At 43.5% G+C, this 24,803-nt stretch overlaps 1 protein-coding gene across 4 annotated transcripts in view; it reads left to right on the forward strand.

Annotated features, from left to right (window-relative positions):
• Positions 1-201: 201 nt before the first annotated feature.
• kirrel3b (kirre like nephrin family adhesion molecule 3b) overlaps positions 202-24,803 on the forward strand; it is a 236,371-nt gene continuing 211,769 nt past the window's right edge. For 3 of the 4 annotated variants that reach the window (XM_061826863.1, XM_061826867.1, XM_061826866.1), the window contains exons 1-3: positions 202-290; positions 1,327-1,376; positions 1,444-1,934. The gene's annotated coding sequence lies outside the window, so the exon portion shown is untranslated. Of the gene's footprint in view, positions 291-1,326; positions 1,377-1,443; positions 1,935-22,133; positions 22,223-24,803 lie in introns of those variants that run through there. The other variant, XM_061826865.1, reaches the window with a different exon arrangement.

Consider the following 24,803-nt stretch of genomic DNA (forward strand, 5'->3'; position numbering starts at 1 on the left):
AGTGTGAAGGAAGAATATTTGTTCTCCCCTGCAAGATGTCATGAGGTACTCTTCTGTTTTGCATATTTTATCATTTTCACGTGTAATCAGTTACTCTTGTAAACAGCGCTTGTTAATTTAATGCTTTATTGTAATTCCGGATCCGATCTCTTTGTGGCAGCACTCATTTGTTCATGCCTAGTACAGTTACAGAGAAGATCGAACTTCCTTTGTGTACAAAGCAACATCCGAACGCACAGGAAGTTCATCGTAGTGTTGTCCATCATTTCACCCTTCAGAAAGCATTGGCTGTAAGTTTTGTTATGATGCACTAGCCCAATCTTTGATGTTTATGTTGGTGTGTGTTGTATGGGAATGCAAATATGTTCACTTTGATTTTGTGCCTAGCTAAATAGCTACTCTTTGAACGTTGTACATCAGATGTCAGACTGGCTGTTCTGATATAAGTGTGGATTTCTATGTTAACCTACGTATTATAATATCTGTTCATAAGTGGATAGGATTTAACACCATTAGTTTAGGTTGGTATTTTCATATATTTTATTGATGTACAGTACAGGCTGAATGGACAACTCACTAAGTGCTGGATATTTCGTGTCACTGGCTCTTGAACAGAGTTTGGCTAGCTGTTAAGTCTGCGTTCTACACTGAGCATATTAACACGTAGAAAGAACAGCACAATATTACTGGCAGATTATTCTTTTTAATTATTTTCTTTTTCCCTGAAAAGCAAACATGCCTTGTATATGTCAGTTGAAACTAGATTAAAGTGCCACAATATTAAAAAAAAAAAAAAAAAAAAAAAAAAAGTAGAGTGTTCAGAAATAGGCGCTACGGTGGTTCAGCTGGTAAAGCGTCGGCCTCAAGGTTATGAGGACCTGGTTCCGATCCCGCCCCGCCTGTGTGGAGTTTGTATGTTCCCCCTGTGCCTGCGTGGGTTTTCTCTGAGCACTCCAGTTTCCTCCCACATCCCAAAAATATGTAACATTAATTGGACACTCTAAATTGCCCCTAGGTGTGATTGTGAGTGTGGCTGTTTTTGTCTCGATGTGCCCTGGGATTGGCTGGCAACCAGTTCAGGGTGTACCCTGCCTCCTGCTCGTTGACAGCTGGGATAGGGTCCAGTACTCCCCGTGACCCTCATAAGGATACGTGGCAAAGAAAATGGATGGATGAATGGATGTTCAGAAACACTATTCTCTCATCTCATTCAATAGTCAGAGTTCTGACTCATTTGGACTTTCCCTGAAACAGGAACATTTCTTATCAAGGGATTTGTATAGCTGAGGAACGCTAAAAATTTTTTACCTGTTGCTGTTTTTTCAGGTCGTCTGGCTAAGCATCAGTTAGTCATGATATCATTGCGTCTAAAATTGGTAAGTGCTATGTTTGTTTGCTACATAAAACTTTGCAGAATATTATTATTTTTTTTTGTTAACACAGGATGCCATGGATGGCTCTACAGACGAACCACAAAAGTATTATTCCAGTAATCAGAATCTTCACCAAAGTGTAATTCGAACTTCTTTACTGCATGTCAACAAAGTCCGTTACTGACCTCAGTCTATGCCGTCGAGATAGCCATCTATCCATCCATGCATCCTCCTATCCGCCTCTCAAAAGCTTTAACCAAGGACGTGAATATTTTTGTCTAATATTGGCTTGATAAGGCACAGCAAAACTGTTGCGGTCCTCAGATAATTCTGTCAGCTATAAGATCCCTAACATTGGCACATGAATGTGCGACTAATGCAAATCACATCAATATCTCGTACTGGCATAATCTTACTGGCTTGTAATATTCCTTTCATAAGACATGATTTATTGTACTTTGAACAGTCCATGACACTCTGCATCCCAATTTTTAAAACTCCCACAAGAACAAAGAAGAAGAAGCGTGATTAAATATCCTTGAAGAGAATGTCACCATACAGGTATGCATCATTATTACAAGCCATTAATCTCGATCCGCAAACTTGCAATATGACAAGACATTAATGAGTTCAATATTCATTCAGGAAGTTAATTTCAGCAGAAGTGACCATCTGAGTCTCGGGATCACCTTCCTAAAGCTCAAATGATTACGTCTTCTTTTTAACATGAACACCGTTGAGATAAAAATTACACTTCAATATCAATGTTCTTGGAAGTCAGGTCAACATAAAAGTCCTTCAGCGTGTTAGTTTTTCCACTAGGCATACATAATAACATAATATTATTCCATATCTAAATAAATGCAAATTGTTCTTTGATTTATTTTTTTACGTGATAAAATTAAGTGGAATAAAGAAGCAGAAAATCCCATCATTCTTCACACCCAACTAATTTAATTTATTCGTCTAAAACAGTGGTCTCAAACTGGCAGTTTGGGGGCCATTTGCGGCCCACGAGACAATATTTTGTGGCCCCCACGTTAATATGAAATTTTAATGTTGGTGCGGCCCTTCAGTTTTTATCTGAGTGGCACTTTTACAGGGGTGTGTGGGGAGCTGATGAACATACCAATCATGGTGGGGTATATGACTTTCAGGGATGTGACATCGACCACAGAGAAACATTTTTTTCCGTCAATGAAATTTACAGCTGTGTTGCCATGGAGTTTTCTTATTACTTTTGCCCACAACTTATTTTGTGTTTAAAAAAAAAAAAAAAAAAGAGAGAGAAATAAATTTGAGAAAATTGCATTGAAAAAAAATTCCAATTTAAATTGTGAACGCATTTGCATCTGCATTTGTGGCCCAGGGTTAGCCAGACTCTCCTTCCAGTGGCCCCAAGTTGAACTGAGATAGAGACCCCTGATCTAAAACTATTTTGAATTCTTGAAAAAAAATCCCCCTTTGACTAAAACCATGTATAAACCTTTTAAATAAAAAATATATATATATTAAAATTTTTATTTCAACCTACAACTAGCTTTAATATAACTGTTTTGTTTTATCAATTTTACAGTAAATTACATTCTACAGTTGGTTAAAAAAAACATAATAAACTATGATGTCACAGTAACTTGTAAGATCGACATTTCCTGCTTCAGATTCACCATTCTGAATTAGGGATTTATTGTTCATGTTTCAAAAAGTTTAGGTTTGGCCCTAGTATTTTACCCCAAGGAAAAGGCATTTAAAAAAAAAAACTCACTATATTGCTGTTGAATGACTGACAGTGCCATTTAAAAAAAAAAAAAGAAAGAAAAAGAATGGAAATTCACAGCCGCCTGAAGAAAAACAAGTGATCGCTTATTGAGAAAGGGTTGGCAGTGAGGTCTGATGTGCGTGACACACTCAGGTTGGTTGTATACGGCCACTGTCAAACGTTTTTGCTCGGGACACAGGCGACGGTGTGACATTTTCCAGCCATTCCCTTTTCTCGTGCAAAGTTCATACAGCTCCATACATATATGAGAAGCAGCCTGGGGCTACCAGTCACCTCTCCTGGCCATCACGACAAGGCAAAAGAAAAGGGGTAAAAAAAAATAAATTTAAAGATAAAACAGCTCAAGTCGAGACAGAAGTCTCTGTTTCCTGCTCCAAAACATATTTGGTTGCAGAAATTAACTGCTGCTCAACCCAATTAAGATTAAAGATCAAGTGTCATCCTTATAAACATTCTAAAATAGATATTGAATTGAAGAATACATATTGTAGCGCCAGAGAAAAGGAGTCGGAGGCGGAGTGTCGGACACAGAAACAGAACTTGCTTTATTGTTCGACATCACCAAACTACTCGCATAAAGGCGGGAACTCTGTTAACCTTTGCTCCGGAAGCGCAACAACAAAAACAGTCCGTGCGGAACCCCGCACCCCAACTCGAGGTCCCGCGGGTGAATTATGTAAACACCACACAAGCCCCCCCAGAATTCACCCATAGTCAAAATCCTTGTGCCGTGGAGGGATGATGACCCGACCCCGGCGAGTGTGCACTGTAGGGGCCGATGGGGGCGGGGCCGCACTGTCCATTGAGTCACGGGACAAGGGCTCAGGCGGGGTCAAGGGTACCCCGGCGGGCGCAGGGGCACAGGGCAAAGGGGGACGACCCCGGCGCGGGGGGAGGGCCAACCCCAAAGGCTGGGCAATGTCCAGGTGCGCGGGTTTGACCCTGTCCACGGAAACAGTCTCGGGTCTGCTGCCAATGTCCACGAGCAGGCTCTTATCCCCATGCTCCAGGACCCTGAACGGCCCGTCGTATGGGGGGCGGAGAGGTCCACGGTGGGCGTCATGACGAACAAACACAAAATCCGCAGAGCGCAGGTGACGGGGCAGCCGGGCAGCTGGGGTGCCATGTTGCGACGTGGGAACCGGCGCAAACCCTTTTGCGGCCTCCAGCAGGGAGGACCGTTGCCTGGCTGCGGACCAGGGCGCTGTGGCGTCCGGGATGAATTCGCCGGGGACCCGCAGTGGCTGGCCGTAGACGAGTTCGGCGGATGAGGACAACAGGTCCTCCTTGGGGGCGCACCTGAGGCCGAGCATGACCCACGGGAGCTTATCCAACCAGTTGCCGTACGTCAAGCCGGCACGCAGGGCTGCTTTCATGGAGCGGTGGAACCGCTCGCAAAGACCGTTCGCCTGGGGGTGATAGGCGGTAGTGCGGTGCAGCTTGACCCCCAAACTCTCAGCGACTGCGTTCCAGAGTTCAGAGGTAAACTGAGGGCCACGATCTGAAGAAAGGTCGCACGGTGTCCCGAAGCGTGCAACCCACGTGCCGATGAACGCCCGGGCCACGTCTGACGACGTTGTCGAGGAGAGGGGAACGGCTTCAGGCCAGCGGGTCGTCCTGTCCACCATGGTGAGCAAGTAGGTGAATCCGTGCGAGGGAGGAAGTGGACCTACCAAGTCAACGTTGACGTGGTCAAACCTCCTCTCGGGGACAGCAAAGGGCTCCAAGGGGGCTTTTGTGTGGCGATGCACCTTAGCCCGCTGACAGGCCACGCACGAGTCGACCCAGGCCTGCACATCTTTCTTGAGACCGCGCCACACGAACTTCTGGGCCACCAGCCTCACGGACGGTTTCCTTCCGGGGTGGGAGAGGTTGTGGACCGCCTCGAAAACAGCTCTTCGCCAGTTTGCAGGGACCAGCGGCCGAGGCTGGTCAGCCGAGAGGTCGCACAGCAACCTGACGCCCGAGTCACCAACCGCGACTTCCTCCAGGCGCAAACCCGTGTCAGAAGTCTTGAGGGCCTGCACCCCGTGGTCCGAGGCCTGGTCTGCGCTCATGCGGGAGTAGTCGAGACCCAGATGCACAGTGCCGACGATCGCCCTGGAGAGGCAGTCCGCGACCACATTGGATTTGCCGGCGATGTGTTGGATGTCCGTAGTGTACTCAGAGATGAACGACAGTTGGCGTTGCTGGCGGGCGGACCACGGCTCGGCCACCTTGGACATGGCGAAAGTGAGGGGTTTATGGTCCACATATGCCGTGAACTCACGGCCTTCCAATAGGGAGCGGAAGTGGCGGATCGCCAGCCAGAGGCCGAGGAGCTCTCTATCGAACGTGCTGTATTTGCGCTCCCTGGGGACCAGCTGACGGCTGAAAAAGGCAAGCGGTTGCCAGGCGCCGCCGACCCACTGTTCGAATACGGCTCCAACAGCGTAGTCCGATGCATCGGTAGTGAGAGCGACAGGGGCCCCGTGGGTCGGGTGAGCCAGCATAGCGGCACGACTCAGTGCGGCCTTCGTAGCCTCGAAGGCTTCCATCCTCTCGGCCGTCCATTCAACGTCCCGGTTGGGGGCCTTGTCTTTAAGAGCCTCATAGAGCGGGCGCATGATGTGGGCCGCCCGGCGGATGAACCGGTGGTAGAAAGTCACCATCCCCAGGAACTCCCAGAGGCCCCGAGCCGAGCGAGGTCGGGGAAAAGCGGAGACGGCCTCCACCTTTGCCGGAAGGGGGGCGGCGCCGTTCTTGTCTATGAGGTGCCCGAGGAACTGGATAGAGGGCACCCCGAAAACACACTTTGCCGGGTTGATGATCAGGCCATGCTGCGCAAGTCTTGCGAAGAGGTCGCGGAGGTGCATCAGATGTTCATCCTCCGAGGAGCTGGCGACGAGGATGTCATCCAAATAGACGAACACAAATGGCAAGTCCCTGAGCACAGAATCCATTAAACGCTGGAAAGATTGTGCCGCGTTTTTAAGACCAAACGGCATCCTCAGAAACTCGAACAGTCCAAACGGAGTGATTACAGCTGTCTTGGGAACGTCTGAGGGGTGCACGGGAAGCTGGTGATACCCGCGCACCAGGTCGACCTTGGAGAACAAGATTTTGCCTGCCAGGTGGGCTGAGAAGTCCTGAATGTGTGGAACAGGGTAGCGGTCGGGCGTAGTGGCGTCGTTAAGGCGGCGGTAGTCACCACACGGTCGCCACCCACCACTCGGTTTAGGGACGATGTGTAGTGGTGAGGCCCACGGGCTATCCGAGCGGCGGACGATGCCCAGACGCTCCATGTTGGCAAACTCGGACTTAGCGACTGCTAGCTTCTCGGGATCAAGCCGTCGGGCCCTCGCGTGGATCGGGGGGCCCTTGGTCTCAATGTGGTGCTCGACCCCATGTTTAGTCGTGGCAGAGGAGAAAGTGGGCCGTGTCAAGGCAGGGAACTCACCAAGGAGGAGTTGGTACTTGGTGCCGTCCGAGAGCGAACTGGAGAGACCGCATAAGTCGCCTCATTGCGGACGCAGGTGACCGTGAAAAATGTCAGTGCATCCACCAGACGGCCCCTCTTAACATCCACCAGCAGCCCGTGGGCACAAAAAAAATCAGCGCCGAGGAGAGGGAATGAGACATCCGCAGTGACAAAGTCCCATGTGAAGCGCTGACTCCCGAAACACAAGTCCACAGTCCTCATGCCATAAGAGCGGATAGGGGAGCCATTAGCGGACAGTAGGGGTGGCCCATGAGTCCCGCCAGCGGCGTCCTCCGCAGTGGCCGTCAGGACGCTCCTCTGGGCGCCGGTGTCACAAAGGAATTTGCGCCCGGAAAGGTTGTCCTTGACGAACAGCAGCCGGCTCTTCGCGCCCACGCTCACGGCCGCTGCGAAGCGTGGGCTTTGGCGTTTCCCGACGCGTCGTAGATGCAAGGGGCGCGGCACCTCTTCGCTTTCGCACCGAAACGGGCATGGAAGTAGCACAAGCCTGTGCCAGCACGGCCGTCGGTGCCGAAGGGGCCCCTGCTGGATGCCACCTCCGCGCCCGAAGGTGAGTAACTGCGCGTCGCGGCCGGCGTCTCAGGGGAGAAGCGCTGGGTTGCCAGGAAGAAACGGTCGGCCTCCTCGGCCAGGGCCCGGGGCTCAGTGATAGTACTGTTCGCGAGCGCCGTCTGAACATGCGGTGGCATTTGCCTGAGAAACAGTTCCATGAAAATGAAATTGGGCTCTTCCGTGCCCAGCAGGTTTAGCATCATTTCCATGAGTTCGGAAGGTTTGCTGTCCCCCAGTCCATTAATAGCCAACAGACGTCGGGCACGTTCCGGCCGTGAAAGTTCAAAAACCTTGAGAAGGTGAGCCTTGATCCCAGCATACTTATCTTGGGCCGGGGGAGAGGTGATGAAGTTCACTGCTCTGGTCGCCGTTGAGCTCCCGAGTGCTGAGACAACGTGGTAGTAACGCGTGGAATCATCTGAGATCCCGCGGAGGGCGAACTGAGCCTCCGTCTGTGCGAACCACGCTGCCGCGGACGTCTCCCAAAACTCCGGCAATTTGAGGATGGCGGTTGCCATGTTCGTTTCAGTCTCGAAAACGCCGGGACTGACGTCGGGGTCACCAGTGTAGCGCCGGAGAAAAGGAGTCGGAGGCGGAGTGTCGGACACAGAAACAGAACTTGCTTTATTGTTCGACATCACCAAACTACTCGCATAAAGGCGGGAACTCTGTTAACCTTTGCTCCGGAAGCGCAACAACAAAAACAGTCCGTGCGGAACCCCGCACCCCAACTCGAGGTCCCGCGGGTGAATTATGTAAACACCACAATATAACATTATTCACTTCATTGTCCATACGATATAATAAAATAAAATAAATATGAGCAGAGAGCACGTCATCCATTCTCAAAGTTGCCGAAGTGACATTCGACATCCAAGTGGTCGCCATTTTTTTTTATTAGCTCTATACACACACCTACCTGTCCTTCGGAACCCACAAAGCTCTCGTCCTTTGCGCCCGTGCAACCCATTTTTCACGACGAACCGGGCCTCTTGGAAACTTATGAAGGGTAAATCCATCCTCCCAGTTGTTCGAGCAATGTCCAACAATGCAACGAGCCGGGACTTTGGCTAACACGAAGGAACAACGAGCTACCTTCCGGCAGGTAAAACTAATAGAAAGAAACGAGTCTGCCAGAGCGTGCTAGTGCCTCCAATGTCACTTCCTGATTCTTGTTGAAAACAAATCCCTTGAGGATTTTCATTGCGAGAGTTACAAAAAGCCACATACATCAAAATCATGTTTTGTGGTGAAAAAGCGGATGGGTCCATACCGGCTGCCGCTTTTTCATTAATTAAAGTAAGTTTCTTTGGGCTTGTCCCGTTAGGGGTCGCCACAGCGTGACATCTCATCCATTTCATGACACTTGACCTTTAAAGTGTGGAATCGATTTTTAAGCTGCCGGCGAAGGTTGAAATTTTAAAATATGTTCATCAAATTTGCTTGACCTATTAACTGCCATGAAACTACAATAAAAAACCTTTTCCGTCTCTTGCAACAGTCGAATATTTGGCCTCTATTACCCTGATTTGTTTTTTTCCATATTTTAGATTTAAATAAATTGGACAATGATCAGCAACAAAGTCATCTGCTTGACGATGGCACTATGGTTACAGTTGCAAATTTGCCATCAAAATACTTGGGGGGATGGGGGCCACTGGCATGACTCAAAAGCTGTTATACAATATATACACCCTGAAAATGCCCCCCCATACACATATGTTTTTTTCATTATCCTGCAGTAATGTTTTAATGTTCATGCTTCCAGAGATGGGCTCCATGTGGCATATCTGACAGTCAGTTGCCATAGAAACACACATACTCGCAGCAACTACATTGGTACTCGCCAAAACAAAATATGTGACACAGATGACCTATTTTTGTTTGACCTTCAAACTTTGTGACGATGTCACTTCACTTGAAGTCGTTGTCTGGAGTCTCGAGTCAATTATTAGAGGTTAGAAAGAAATGAAATAAAGAAGATAGAAAACTTGTAAGTACGAGTGCATCTTTTATAACTCTTTTATCCCTTCTTTTAAATGAATTATATGATGCGTGGCAGGAAGTGCTGTCGAATATTTCCCACTCACCGGCACCGAATGTTTCCCTAACTTCCACCCTTTTGTGCCTACCTATGCTAGGTATGATCTGTTTTTGACTGATCATGTTTTAATGAGGTTTTTTTTTTTTCTTTACTTCACTAGAAGTCATTAAAATGGGAAAAAAGTTGAATAATAGATCAGAGAATCAGACTTCCTTGAGAAGTTCGGCTTTAACTGGTGGGGAGATGAGAGGGAGGAGAAAAGATGTTTTTGTTTAACGGGACTCAATTTCCAATGACTTAATGGCTCGTGACTAATCTCGTGTCGCTCTCAAGCAGAGGTGAAGCAGCTTTGGGCCGCCAGTGCAGGCCTCTGTTGTGCGTATGTTGGTTGCTCTGGGACGCTACTTCACACACTGCCCAGCGTGGCTTTTGAGTGGGCTTAAGGGAGCACCCGCCACCCCTCTTTCATCGGGTCTATTTAGCTAACAAGGCCGGTACGCCCTGCCAGTTTTTCCTCCACACACGGTGCCCTCAGCTTTCGAAGCTTAATTGGCCCACCTCCCATCGGCAACGTAGCCCTTTGTAATTGGCTCCTTTTAACCATTTGACTGATGCTATTGTTCAGGTACATGCTGTGTCGCTATGGATGTGGCAATAACTCACACATAAATTCCCAGACAGAAGGCCCACCACATGGGTAGTCTGTTGACCAGCGTCCCAAACTCACCTTGAGCTGTGCCAAAAAAAACACAGTTCACAAAAAAAAAAAAAAAAAAAAGTCTCTGCTGCCGAGGCAAACCCTTGGGAGCATTCTTGGGTTATGGTAATTTATTCATTTTCTCTATATGACATAGGCTCCAATGCTAGCAACTTTAGCAGAACTTCCTGTTTTAACTGTTTTAAGTTCTTCTTAAGGGATGCATTTACCGAAAGAAAAAAGAAAAAAAAACATTGTGCCATTGAAATCCCATCAGAAGCTGTGGCCAATATAGGAAGGATGGGAGGAAGACCAATTGAACATTGTTTGAGTCAGACAGATGAGAGAGTATGTGGATGGAAGCCCTTTCAGATTCTGCCTCGGTAAAGATACTCAGTGTCACCCTGATGACTGCTACTTTGGCCCCAGCCGGGTCCGTTTTCTGTCAATGTGTAATGAGCCCCAATGTGGGTGAACTCGCTGTTCCCTGAGCCGTGGACCTGTCTGAACTAATGATCTCCTGAATAAATCAGTGTTGGTACCCCAGCACCCCCGCATCTCCTAGTTTTCAAGTCACTTCTTTCCACCTCTTTTCACTGATGTCTGTCAACCGACCTTGTCACCGAGGAGCATTTGCAGACCCCTTACTACAATAACTTCAGTAGAACTGCAAATGTTACTTTTTTTCTCTCTCCTAGTTAGTTAGTAACGTCAGACACGCTTCATTCCAGGATACAAATCAAATTCAAATTTCTGGAGATTTTAAATGTTTTTTTCTCCCATAAAAAAACAATAGAAATAAAAATTCACGTCAGTTTCAAGCGTAAAAAAGGCAAGGAGAAAGAAAACAACACATGGAGTTACTCCTTTGATACTTGATCTCTTGAAGTACACTGATGTCTGACTTGACGATAAATTGTATCACAAGGTTTTATCTTGAAATATTTGATTGGGTTCCAGATAGTACCTTGCAGTGTTCACAATACAGCATTAAAATTTCCTTCTCTTGGGATCTCATGTAATCCAGTTCAATCTGTTTCAATGGAAAGGAAATGAAGAGTTCAGATGCAAAAGCAGACATTTTTGTTGTTTCGGTAGATTCTTTCATTATATCCATCCATCCATTTTCTTTGACGCTTATCCTCACCAATGTCGTGGGGAGTGCTGGAGCCTATCTCAGTGGTCAACAGGTAGGAGGCGGTGCACACCCTGAACTGGTTGCCAGCCAATCGCAGGGCACATGAAGACAGTTGCACTCACAATCACACCGATGGGGAATTTAGAGTGTCCAATTAATGTTGCATGTTTTTGGGATGTGGGAGGAAACCGGAGTGCCCGGAGAAAACCCACGCAGGCATGGGGAGAACATGCAAACTCCACAGGCCGGGATTGAACCCGGGTCCTCAGAACTGTGAGGCAAATGCTTTTACCAGCTGATCCACTGTTCCACCCATTTTATATATGTATTTATATAATAAATAAATCAAGTAATCTACAGAAACAACAAAAATGGATATATCTGCTTTTGCGTCCGAACTCTTCAAATGTTAATATTTAGCATTCTTAATTAAATGAATGATTCTTATATTTTTTAAATATTATTTTTTATTAGTAGTAGTTGTATTATATCTATATTATATGTTAATATTATATTAGTATTATTGGGCAAAGGGGGACACATTAAGAAACCAATAATTTCACCTCAAAATTACTGGCAAAATCAATAAATTGAAGATTAACTGTGTAAATAAGCTCTTATCAAAAAAATGAAAATATTTTTCAAAAATATGTGACTGAATGCATAAAACTGGATTTTCAATTGTCTCTTGGTGCAGCTGGTGAGAGCATTGGCCTCATAGTTCTGAAGACCGGGATTCAAATCCCAGCCCCGCCTGTGTGGAGTTGGCATGTTTGATTGTTTGTCTCGATGTGCCCTGTGATTGGCTGGCAATCAATTAAGGGTGTGCCCCACAAATATCGGTATATTTGAATTTTGAAAACAAAAACAAAAACCTGTTTGGAAGTTGGAAACAAAAATTAAAAGGGAAAAAAAGCAAATTGTGTGACTTAAAGGTCATTAGAAGGTTCAAGGCCAGACGAGAGTCACTGTGTTGAGATGGAGGTGTTCGATCACAATTTTAAATATGTGAAAAAAGGTGAGAATAAATATTAGCCACTGTGAAAAAGGTTTTGTAGGGGGAAAAAAAATCCCATTAGTCAACACGTACATCCCCTAGTACACAATAAACAAGGGCAAAATTGCCAATAAAGTGAGGCTCGGTGCCATCATGATAAAATTCCAAGGCGCAAACATAGAACATGTCTCATGAGTAAGCAGCGCTTAATTAGTAATTCAAGCCAGGACAACACAAATCATTTTTCTGGTATTTAAGGCGAGAAAGCAAAGTCACTGCATCTTAACATCGATGCAATGATCACTGCTGTGTTGTTTGCATTTTTTGGGGATAAAGTTACTGAAAGTGATTAAAGTACAAGTATCTTAACAAACTATGATTTGTATAAGTTCAACTCACATGCTGGAATTTTATATGATTAACAGTTTTGGTCTACCTATCTATATCAAAAGACATGTGATTCTGATATCAAATCCATATAAGTATTGGATGGAAAAGGACAAGTACTAAATCAACTGAAATTTTAGTTTTTTAAATTTTATTTCTATAGTTGGGCGTTTGAATCCCAGCTCCATCTTTCGTGAGAGGAGTTTGTATGTTCCAACCATCCTGATTTTCCCCCCGAGTATTCTACCTCCCTCCAAATATTCCCAAAACATGTTTGTTAGGTTATTTGGAGACTAAATTATTATTAATTGTGAATGTGAATGGTTGTTTGCTTCTACTGTACCTGTACAGTATGTGCCCTGCAATTGTCTGGTGACCAGTGCAGGGTGTCATCCAGCTTTCGCCCAAAATCAGATGGGATTGTTTCCAGCACACCCTGGACTCTACTGATGATAAGTGGTAAAGGAGAGGTTTGGATGGACTTTTTTTTTTCAGATTTCATTGATGTAGTTACATTTCTGCGAGTTAGGAAATGAGCAAAAGTAGTCTGGTCATCGTGTAATATGGTGACGTCTGCTGGCCTTGAACTGGAAAGGTACAGAGAGAGAGAGAGAAAGAGACAGACAGAGACAGAGTAGAAGAAAATAAAAAAAAGGATTGGAATGAAATTATGCACTTTATTCAGGATGAGTAGTGGAGTAAAAGTTAAAACTTGCTTGAAATACAGATAAAGTCAAGTACCATATTCTACTCTGGTGTAGTGATGAAGTATTTATACTGTGTTAGATTGCAAGCATTGTGCCATTCTATGGACTGTAGGTGCCCAACCTTTCCTTGCAAGTGCTCGAGGGCATTAGAAAATGAACAATCATCATTCAATCAGCAGGATAAGGAGGCATGTGGAAACATCTGTTCAGGGTTTGCAGCTACCTCTCACTTCCCTACAGTTTTTGGATGGATGCAATTGGTGGAGACGGTATCGAGCCAAAAGTTGTGATTTATTTGCTTGAGTCTGCCCAGTTTCAGTGGCGCCATGTGAGTAATTAAAATATGAGTGCGTTTCCAGTAACTTTAATGGGAAATAAAAGCACAAGCAATACTGTTTGATGTATTTGGAGAATTTGGAGTAGTCATGAAAGAGGTGCGAGTACTAATCAAATGGTCCAATCAATCTGCTGGGTCCTGTAGGATCCAGCATGAATTAGGCCCTGGTGGCGAGTTATTGAGCTCCCCCAAAGATAAAATGGAACCCTGGGGTAAAAGCACTTACTTTAGAGTGTGGTCAGCATTGGGGTTTCTCATAGATTGCCTTTCCAAGGTGGCTGACCTCTGAGCAAATGATGCTAGTCAAAGAATTGGCTATCATGCATCACGTTGTGTCTTTTCCTTAGATTGCCTCCCTCAAAAAAAGTTAACATGCAGCTAGGGAGAATCAAACACAGGATGGCATTATTTTCACTGGTGTGTGTTTGTGAAGCCTGCTTTGCAATTGCATTATTGCATTAAGTCTGTGGACCTAATATACCTTTCCGAGCTGTCAATCACTCGTACAATAATAGCCAATCAGATAGCCTCATTGTCTTAACCCCTCTTGCCATATTGTCCCACAAGCAATGCCGGTTGTCAGTAGTGTGCGCTTGGAAAAGTTACGAAGAAAATGGTCCTCAGATGCGCTTGGGAAACGTGCAATTCTGATGAAAGATATCCTGCTAGGTTACAAGGGGCCCGGTTGATTAATTTTCCAAAGCCTCAAACACAGTTGATCAAGTGTCTACAATGGATTAAGGCTCGGGAAGATCACACGTACAATTAAATGTGGGCAATATCAACAAACACATGGCTGCATGTTCAAAGGTAAGTGAGAGAGAAGTATTTTCTCTGAGTTTGATCGAATTATTATCAGTGCTTTTATACATTGCAGGAGAACAACTTTTACTTTGTTAGTGGATCACTGACATACTGAACGAAGTGTGTAATGTTTTATGCCGAAGAGTCGGGTTAGAGATGCATAAATGTGTGATGTCTTGCAAGAGAAATGTCTATTTGTCCAGAGCGCTGAGTTCGGTAACGAGCCAAGTCAAATGAATACATCCACTCAGTTATAAAGACTACAGTGATATTACCTGTAATCTTTCCAAGTAAAAAGTACTCACCCTGTTTTACATGCGCAGTACAATTCCACAATTTTATCCTGTTGGATTTCAATATGAAGTTTGTGATTCATCAAACTTTTTAGCATCGATCGCCAACATTTCACTGTAACTCTTGACATTGCGTCCTGCTCCGTCCAAAATCTTAAATCCGTGTGCATATCCTTGCGTGAAATAGTTGACACCTTTCTGTAGAACTCTCTTGGACAAGTCTGAACCATTTGGCAAAAAACATACCCCAATATTATCTGGAATACACGATAGAGAATTAACTTCAAACATGTTATTTTCAATCGCCATGTTGAAAGCTTGTGGGACATGGCTAACGGGGCGGAGCTTAAGGTTGCCATCGGAAGGGTCCATTGTTTGCAAATAAGGGTGCCCCTCATCCATACATTTTCTTCCATTTATCTGAGGTCAGATCACAAGGGCAAGAACCACTTCCTCCAGTTCTTCTGAGGGGATGCCGAGGCATTCCCAAGTAAACCGAGAGACGTATGCTCTCCAGCATGACCTGGGGCATCCCGGGGGTCTCCTCCTGGAACACCTCGTCCTTTAGGAATCCTGAACAGATGCCCGAACCACCTCAGCTGACCTCAGTTCACAAGAATTTATTTTATATCGATAAAAGAGAAGGTGACACAACCCAGTGGTAAAATGATTCTGTCCCTGCTTTTTTGAAACCTGTTGCAGCCATAAATTCCAAGTTAATAATAATTTGCTAAAAACAATCAAGTTTATCAGTTTGAACATTAAATATCTTGCCTTTGAATTAAGTACATGTTGAACATGATTTGCAAATCATTGTATGTTTTTATTTAAGTTTAACACAATGTTCCAACTTCATTGGTTGGGTTCTGCCATCCAAGCTATAACTGGAATGAGTCCCAATCCAAATAGTCTAGCCCACGTCAGGTGACACAGATGACATAAACTCCCTCAGGCAAGAGACTGTTTCTTCAGATAAACCCAGCTGAACGTTCCCTGATAAAGTCTGCTAAATTTCCGAGCACTGAAATCACCTACCATTGAGACAAGGACCGCCTCATTTCCAGTCCTAGCCACTGGACCTGAGGATCAATCCTGATCTATCAATCTCTGACCAGCACTCAGCAAGCAAGTCACACCCAGTGTGGATAACAGCCATCTTAGTTTTGAAATTTATGTTTCTACTGAATATGAAACTCAGTCAGAAAACCAATTTACAAATCAACATGACTACATGACTCTACTTTATTACTTTGCCACCAGTTGGAGATGAGGAATAATGCTAAGAACTTGCGTCATTAAATCCTCAGATAAAATAGAATCTTTTATAATTGTATTATTGTAAGACACCAACTGGACCTGTTTTCACATTTTATTATTTAGTTTTTAATTAGACCAACCACATCCATAGTACACGATGAATCTGTCGATGGGTATTTTTTGTGTGACCTTGAAGTTTAGCTATACACGTTTAAGTGAAATAATGTATCTTAACTAATTCAATAAAATACGAATGTCTCCCACACTCAGCACGGTGACACACTTTTATTCCTATTGCCTCATAACAGTCTTTGCATAAAATAATATGCATAGTGAGCTGTTGCACCAGAATCAAGTCTGTCCTGCAGGGCTCTGGGTGCAGGACAGACATCACTTTTGTCAGCTACCCACTCAAGTGACATTGCCTGTGACATGATGGGCAACAAAAGAAAAAAAAAAAACCGATAATTTTCTGAATTATGCCACAATCCAGTCACTCAGTTTCCATGTATTGATTTTTCATGACTTTCAACACAAGGGACTAAGATGACCTTACATAGATGAAATAATCTTAAATTATCTGTGGGAATCATTAAGATTATTGGTATAGATGTGAAAGAATGTTGCAATGTAGAGAAAGCAACTGGCCAAAGTTCAGCAGTACGCAGACAATCTGATTTGGAAACCCAACATTAGTCATGAACGTCAGCACATCAGTACAGCATTAATACTAGTTGGTATATGCATACGGTAAAGAATATTTAAATGTCAGTACTATTACATTGTTAAAGAATATGCTGTTGCATCACTGTTTGTTTTCAATTCATTAGAAACGGTTAAAGAATTGCAGTGTAGAGGCTAATTGAAAGGCTAAGGTAGCATTGTTTCAAATACACAAAGTTTCATTCTATTTCTATTTATTTTGACATGAACAAGTGGAGTGACATTAAGCAGTTTGAAGTCTCGTTTTTTTAATAATTATTCACTATTTGCCAAAATGCTGCAACAGTATTTTGAAGTGAGTTCACTGCCGCCCTTCTGTGTTCCTACCTCCAGTTTGAACTCACAAATCAAAGCCAAGAAATCGGTCAAATGACAACTCTTCTCTAAACAAAAAAGAAATAAATTATAAGTCGGTCAGTTCATATTTCAAAGCATCATGATATTTGTTTTTAAAACTGCATTGCACAATGCATCAAATACTCTCAGGCTGTGTGTGGCTCAGGTGGTTTAGATTCCCCACTCTGGGGAAAAACATAAAAAGGCAGTTCCAAATGTGTGACTGATGTAGAGTCAAACAACAGTGTTCTAATTATATTTTTGTCTCTTTTTAAAAATCATACAAAATTGATAACGTTTTTGACTTAGAGTCCAATTTATCAAAAACTAATTGGAAAGTATGTATTAAAAATCATGCTGTTCAAACAAAATCATGTTTTTGTGTTCTGAGAAATGGTTAAGAGTTGGTGGGACATTGAATCAGTTCAAATTAGTTTCGTTTTTATTAGACACATCTGAGGATTCGACTTTCAGCTTCTACTTTTACTGTCAAGTGAATAAATGGTGCAGTCTTGCGTAATGCCGCGCTGTGTGCCAGATTATCACATGCAATTCCTGGTTGTTTACATTAGGAAAACAATTTTATTTGAACTTTTTTAAAACAGTATTACATTAACAACAGAGGGGGCATGACTATATCAAAGCCCCGTTAGTGGCCCTTAAGTTGATTATAATGATACATGACCATGCCATGGCTGGAGTTCGTGCCACATTCAATCTATTGCTTGAGACAATAATCCATATTTACTTCTTCTGATCCTTATCTGGCTGTGGTGGTCACTGTTGTGGTAAAATTGTAACTGACATACTTGCGTCTGCCCAGCAAAATGTTCAATTTCAGAATTGAAGATGATCCTGAACCCTGTTGTTTTTGAGTTTGATTTTCTCTCCACATAGACGAGCTGCCCAATGAGGACATAGAGCAGTTATTTGCACCGGGATAAAATGATTAAATGTGAAACGCTGCAATCTCAGTTGACTGACCAGATGGAGAGCTCTCGCTGGCAGTGACTCATTCTGCTCAACTGCCTCTTGTCCTCTCCTTTTCCTCAACACTCTACCTAGTGCCACTGGTACCACTCCTGCCGCCGCTCCTGCTTACACATTCTGACTTGCTATATTTGTGACTGTGTCCACTGAAGTGGTAAAAGTCATCATCTGGGCCAGTAGATCTGGAAATAGAGTTCTGGTTGAGGTCAGCCAGAGCCAAGTCATGAGAGCTCGCCCGGCCACGGGTGCAGGCGGGGCCAATGCGTTCGTTCCAACCTGAACGAGACGGTTTTGCCTGGCCATTTTCTCAGACAATTCATCTACTGATGTGTCTTTGGTCCCTATAACACAACAGTGATGTTCTCGAAAGATGCCGTCTTCTTTCTGAAAACGTTCAAGCTTCAGTGATTGTGCAAGCGTTACTTATGAATCAATAAACCTATTTTGACTCACATTCGCTAATCTTTTCTCCCAAGTACAAGTAATCAAGCGTCTGTTACAATGAAAAAAGCTGATAGGAACATGCTTTATTTTTTATTGTGCTACTGATGAGCTCTCGCATACATACGCAGCTGTCCTGACTTCAATATAAAGTGATAAAAGAACGATTGTAGACCGACTTTGAGATGCTTTTGGAATTTGAAAGGCGGTTGCCAGTTTTGGCAACTGGACACTTTTCATCCACTCGACCAGGTTCTGCCACTGAAAATGAATAAATACTTTACACTTGGATCTTATTGCTGTTTTGTAATCACTCCAAAACCCCTTAGCTAATATTATATTATTATAATATTAGCATTGTTTCCATGGGCATCTTGGTGTCAGGGAATTGTGTTGAGGTAAATTGAAACTAAAGAGAAACCTTGAAGTGTGTATTATAACACGATACCCCATCATGAGTAGTTAAAAAGGAAAAAAATAAATAAAGCCATGAGAGCTCATTTGGAATGACATGTTTGTTGACATTTGCGGACTATTATTGCTGTACATCATAACTTTAGGTCACATGAGAAAAGGGAGTCGTGATTCACAAGCTTCGTTCCCTATGTGACGAACATACATTTTGACATCATTATTCACGATTTCACACTGGAGTCAAGAATCTAATTCTCAAAGCATTTTGCCAGAGGTTTATTGTCTGATTAGCGCGTACATTGATTATATACTTGCATGTAGGGAATATTGTTTTGAAAGATATACTCACAGAGCCAGATGGCAACATATGTACTACCAGAAAATGACGAGAAAAAACCTTGAAGCCATTGCATGCAAACAGTAGGCCTGTGAACAGTAAAGAACTAAGCGATTTCTCAAAAAGAAAATGCCGGCTGCAAAATTGTGGAAATAATGGCAGTGTAAGGCATCTTCTTAACTTTCTCAAGTTATGAGAGACAAAAGATGAGTATAATGTGTTATAAACGTGTTATATATATATATATATATATATATATCGATACATGTATAACTTGTTATATTTTGCATTTGTCACTGATTGTATACCAAATACATCTAAGTCATGATATATTTCGATTACACGACTCATTCCAGCTTTAAAATTTAGAATGGCTAATGTTTCAAGTACAGTTACGAACACAACACATTTGAATGCAATGCCAATACAAATGCGATCTCTGTTCTGCACACAAATGGAGCTTTGCAGTTGTTACCCTAATAGGATCAAATAAAAAATTGTTGTCTCTGGCTCATTATAGGTTTTTCAGACTAGGACTAAACATGTCATCAATACCAGAGGAATCCATTTCAACAGGTCAGCAGAAGATTGCTAACCCTAACTTGATTGCCATTTTGTTTCCAGGCTGCCATCGAAGACATAATGAATGTACAGTATGCATGAGTTGACATTGGAAAATGCAATTTTTTTTTTACACCGATTTCCTCGCTTTTCTCCCAACTGCTCTATTATTTTCTATCTTTTTCCTCTGCCCCTCTCTTCCCTTTTCCGCCAGCCTATCCTACTATCTGAACAGCCTCCTCTTTGTTCTGCCAGCCAATGTTTTTTTTTTTTTTTTTGTACCCACTCCCCCTCGCTTTCTGACTCAGCTTGTCTCCCCTCGAGGGATGTAGGCATGCATGCAGGTCTTCAGTCTCCTTAGCCTCCCTGCTTGCCTGTATGACTGTATGAAAACAGATGGCTATGGGTTCTTAATCTACTGCCCACTCATTTACATCTCATCACTCTTCCCCATGATGAGTTTTTTTTTTTTTTCCAAACATACAATACCTCATCAAACCAGCACATGTGATGAGGGTGATATTGTTTCACTCCTGTTAACATGGAAAAATAACTTCATAAGCTCTTCTTGTAACCTTATGTGTTGCACATCATTACATAGTTTGCATAGTTTTTCCAAATGTATTGAGCATATTAGAAATGTATTTTTCTCTCGGAAACATAATCATTCAATAAGTTGCACGACAATAACATATTGGCATATAATGTACATAGATGAGTGATAAAAGAAAACGGAATATATGAATTTGTTGGACAAACAATAAACATTTATTTTAAAAGGTGTTTTCCTGTTTGATGATTATTAAATTGACAAACCAATAAATATGTCACCCCGACCCAATGCAGTAATTGCACCTACTGTCACAAATGGGATTTTTTTTCAGAATGAGAATTAGATTTAATGGCCAAGTGTGTAAAAACACAAGGAATTTTCCCCCAGCAGTCGGTGCTGTCCTGGTTAGACAAACAGAACAAGGAACAACATAGCAACAAGAATGAAGAACAAGACTAGAACAACAAAACAACTGGGACTATTCCTTATAAGACGTGCAAGATGTAAAATCTGTGCAAATAAGTTTATTAAGAATGTGAATTTTTTGGTGTTAAGGCAAATAGTGGGCCCAAGAACAAGGGAGCAGAGACTAAATACAAATAAAGTGACCAGCAGTTTTGCCACAGGTACCTTGAAAAATAACTGTCTTTACTAATTATTCATCCATCCATCCATTTTCTTAGTAGATTATCCTCATAAGGATCGCAGGAGTGCTGGAGCCTGTCCCAGCTGTCAACAGGCAGGAGGTGGGGTACACCCTTTACCTGGTTGCCAGCCAATCACAGGTCACATCGAGACAAACAGCCACACTCACAATCACACCTAGGGGCAATTTAGAGTGTCTGATTAATGCCGCAAGTGTTTGGGATGTGGGAGGAAACCGGAGTGCCCGGAGAAACCCCACGCAGGCACAGGGAGAACATGCAAACTCCACACAGGCGGATCCGGGATTGAACCCGGGACCTCAGAACTGTGAGGCCAACATTTTGCAGCTGATCCACCATACTGCCTCTTTACTAATTACTCGTGGTTAAAAGTAACTTAGTTATTTTGCTGACTACCTGATTTCAAAAGTAAAAAAAAAACAGGTAACCTTTTAGTTACTTTGGGCATCTGCCAAGCAGCAGAAATATCACTGATCACAGGACAGAAAAAAATGCTTAACCATAACCATTACATGGTAATAGACACCAAACAAGTTACACATGTCATCAACATGAACCATCCATCCATATTCTTAGCGGCTTATCCTCACTAGGGTCGCAGGAGTGCTGGAGCCTGTCCCAGCGGCCAACGGGCAGGAGGCGGGGTACACCCTGAACTGGTTGCCAGCCAATCGCAGGGCACATAGAGACAAACAGCCACTCTCACAATCACACCTCGAGGCAATTTAGAGTCTCCAATTAATGTTGCAAGTTTTTGGGATGTGGGAGGAAACCGGAGTGCCCAGAAAAAACCCACGCAGGTACGGGGAGAACATGCAAACTGCACACAGGCAGGTCCGGGATTGAAGCTTGGACCTCAGAACTGTGAGGGCAACGCTTTACCAGCTGCCTCCACGGGGCTGCCCTCAACAAGGTCCAGACTGACATGCCAGCAAAGTACAGCAAGTACTTGAATATAAACAAGCACACCATTCTCAAAAACAAACAAACATAAAATCATCATCACGTGGACTGGTCATTGTTTGAACAGCTACAAATTACTGTTTGGTGAGAGGTATGGAAAAGTAGAAGTAACTGTAATCTAATTACTTTCCTGGGAATACCTTTTCTGTTACTTAAAATGGCACATGTTTGGCATCACCGCTGATGAGACAATCGGGCTCACCTGGACGGACAGAGTGGATGGATGAAGCTGATTGGTTGACACGAGGAACTGAGCTCTCAAGAACAGGTGGAAGTGAAAACCAAATGAGAAAGACATGATATAAAGGACACAGGGAATACATGGAGTAAAAACTTCATTTAATCCAAACAAAGTCACCAGATTGTGACAGCGCATGTTAATGGGATGCATGGTAAGAAAAGAACGTACTTCCTAATGAGTTGCTGAAATCTAACAATCTATTGAGGTCACAAGATTGTTTGGACTATGAAATCTATTGCAATTATTTTCATTTTAATTCTCAGATGAGTAGGGAGTATATCTTGGGCCACCAACTATTATTAGTATGCGCACAGCAGAGCATGCTGAAGATATTTTTGTCCTATGCTAATTTTTCAGTAATTGTTGAAGCCACGCACCACCACAGAAATTCAAGTGTCCATATTAATGTGCCCTTACCGAAAGAATTTTCTATTTCCATCGTGTCAGCAACTCTTGGCAGAAATGATATGCTTTTAAGGAAAGGGTCCTCTCACGCTCATTACAACACACGGAGACATCTTTTTGTGGAGCCAAAAGTAGCGGGAATACTTTCAAAACTGTGGTGATTGAAGAGTCTACCATGTAGTGCATTCGAAACTATTTTTGACCGGTGCAACACAGAGTTGATCCCCACTTTCAATCAATTTGAAATTGAGCTGACCGTAACTATATTATATTACTTGGAAGCAAGACCTATTTAACATACATGGTACTTGATTTAAAACGTCAAGTAGTACACGAAGGATTTAACATGCAAAGGTTGAATCATACGACGATACAAAGAAGAAAAATTGCATGGAGGAAAATGAAAGCATGGCTGAAGACCAAACCAACAATGTTTCACAGAAATTGCTTTCACTGTTTATAGACTTATATTTTCTGGATAAAAAAATTAAGATTAAATATTTTTCATCAGGGCGCCACGGTGGCTCAGCTGGTAAAGCGTTGGCCTCACAGTTCTGAGGACCCTGGGTTCGATCCCGGCCCCGCCTGTGTGGAGTTTCCATGTTCTTCCCGTGCCTGCGTGGGTTTTCTCCGGGCACTCCGGTTTCCTCCCACACCCCCAAAAACATGCAACATTAATTGGACACTCTAAATTGCCCCTCGGTGTGATTGTGAGCACAACTGTTTGTCTCTATGGACCCTGCCATTGGCTGGCAACCTGGACGTTGACAGCTGGGGTAGGCGCCTCCTTGTGAGGATAAGCGGCAAAGAAAATGGATGGATATTTTTCAACATTTGCTGTTCCAATTTGAATTGATGCTTTACTTACAAAAAGAAAGGCATCAAACTTGTTTGTTGACTCTGTTCAAAAATTCAATGATTCATTGATTTGTCATACCAGCACACATTTATGCGAGAACAAAATTGTGGTCCTGACCTCATAGATTTTGCCCAATAAGTCCAAAAAGAGACCTTTCTATAAAATGAAACAGAATATAATTTTTTGTAAAAATACAGTTGTGACTCTTTCCTGCAAATACAAAAATCTAATTCTAAATCTAATAACCAAACCAAATTCATTCAGAGCACTGGGGGGGGGGGGGGAAGAGTGCAAAATTGTAGATGCAGAGTAAAGTGAGCTAACTGACTTCATTGTACAGGGATGAGAGGTATGCAAGGGGTAAAACGAGGTCAGGCGTACGGAGATCCGTCATAGTCCCGCCGTCGAATAGCTTTGGGAAAGAAGCGTCTCGAGTGTCCTCCACCGAATGTGCCACAGGAAGCAAGGAACGAATGTTGGCTCGGAAGCGCTGCGGTTGCTCCTCCAGATCCCGAGATTAAACCCATTTCACAACAACTTTGAAGCCTCGGCCAAGAAAACAAGTCGCCGTGGAGCACAAACGACACAATGCACACCAACATGTCCAGAGAAATCTCAAAAAGATTAAGATTAATCATGGGATGCGGGCAAACGCGCTGATTGCGAGGCGATTGGCACGGAAAGCCGAAAAAGGGTGCATGCATTGTGCGTGCATGTAACGCTGTGAGTGGCCAAACATTCATCAAATGAGTTGTGAACAAACCAGAGACAGCGAACTAAATAATGAGCCGAGGTCTATTCTGTTGCCCAGACAAGAGCCGGCCAAACTTGCTTGCCGCTTTCATTTTTTATGCAAAGTAACCTGACTGCTGGCAAGCGCTTCATATTTGTTTTATTTATTTATTTATTTTTATATGAACATCTTTGGCTAAACTGGGTGAGATTGAATTGGTCCTTAAATATAGAACTTGATGCAAATGGTAATTAGCCATTCATAAAAATCCCTTGTTTCACACATTAATCCATCCAATTTCTTCACTGCTTATCCTCACGAGGGTCACGGGCAGTGCTGGAGCCTATCCCAGTTGTCAACGGGCAGGAAGCGGGGTACACCCTGAACTGGTCGCCACCCAATCGCAGGGCACATGGAGACAGACAACAGTCAAAGTCACAATCACACCTAGGGGCAATTTATCCATCCATCCATTTTCTTCACTGCTTATCCTCACGAGGGTCGCGGGGAGTGCTGGAGCCTATCGCAGCTGTCAACTGGCAGGAGGCGGGGTACACCCTGAACTGGTTGCCAGCCAATCGCAGTGCACATGGAGACAGACAGCAGTTGCACTCAGAATCACGCCTAAGGGCAATTTATCCATCCACCCATTTTCTTCATCGCTTATCCTCACAAGGGTCGGGAGGAGTGCTAAAGCCTATCCCAGCTGTCAATGGGCAGGAGGTGGGGTACACC

Source organism: Syngnathoides biaculeatus, chromosome 8, assembly GCF_019802595.1.
Source record: "Syngnathoides biaculeatus isolate LvHL_M chromosome 8, ASM1980259v1, whole genome shotgun sequence".
NCBI lineage: Eukaryota > Metazoa > Chordata > Actinopteri > Syngnathiformes > Syngnathidae > Syngnathoides > Syngnathoides biaculeatus.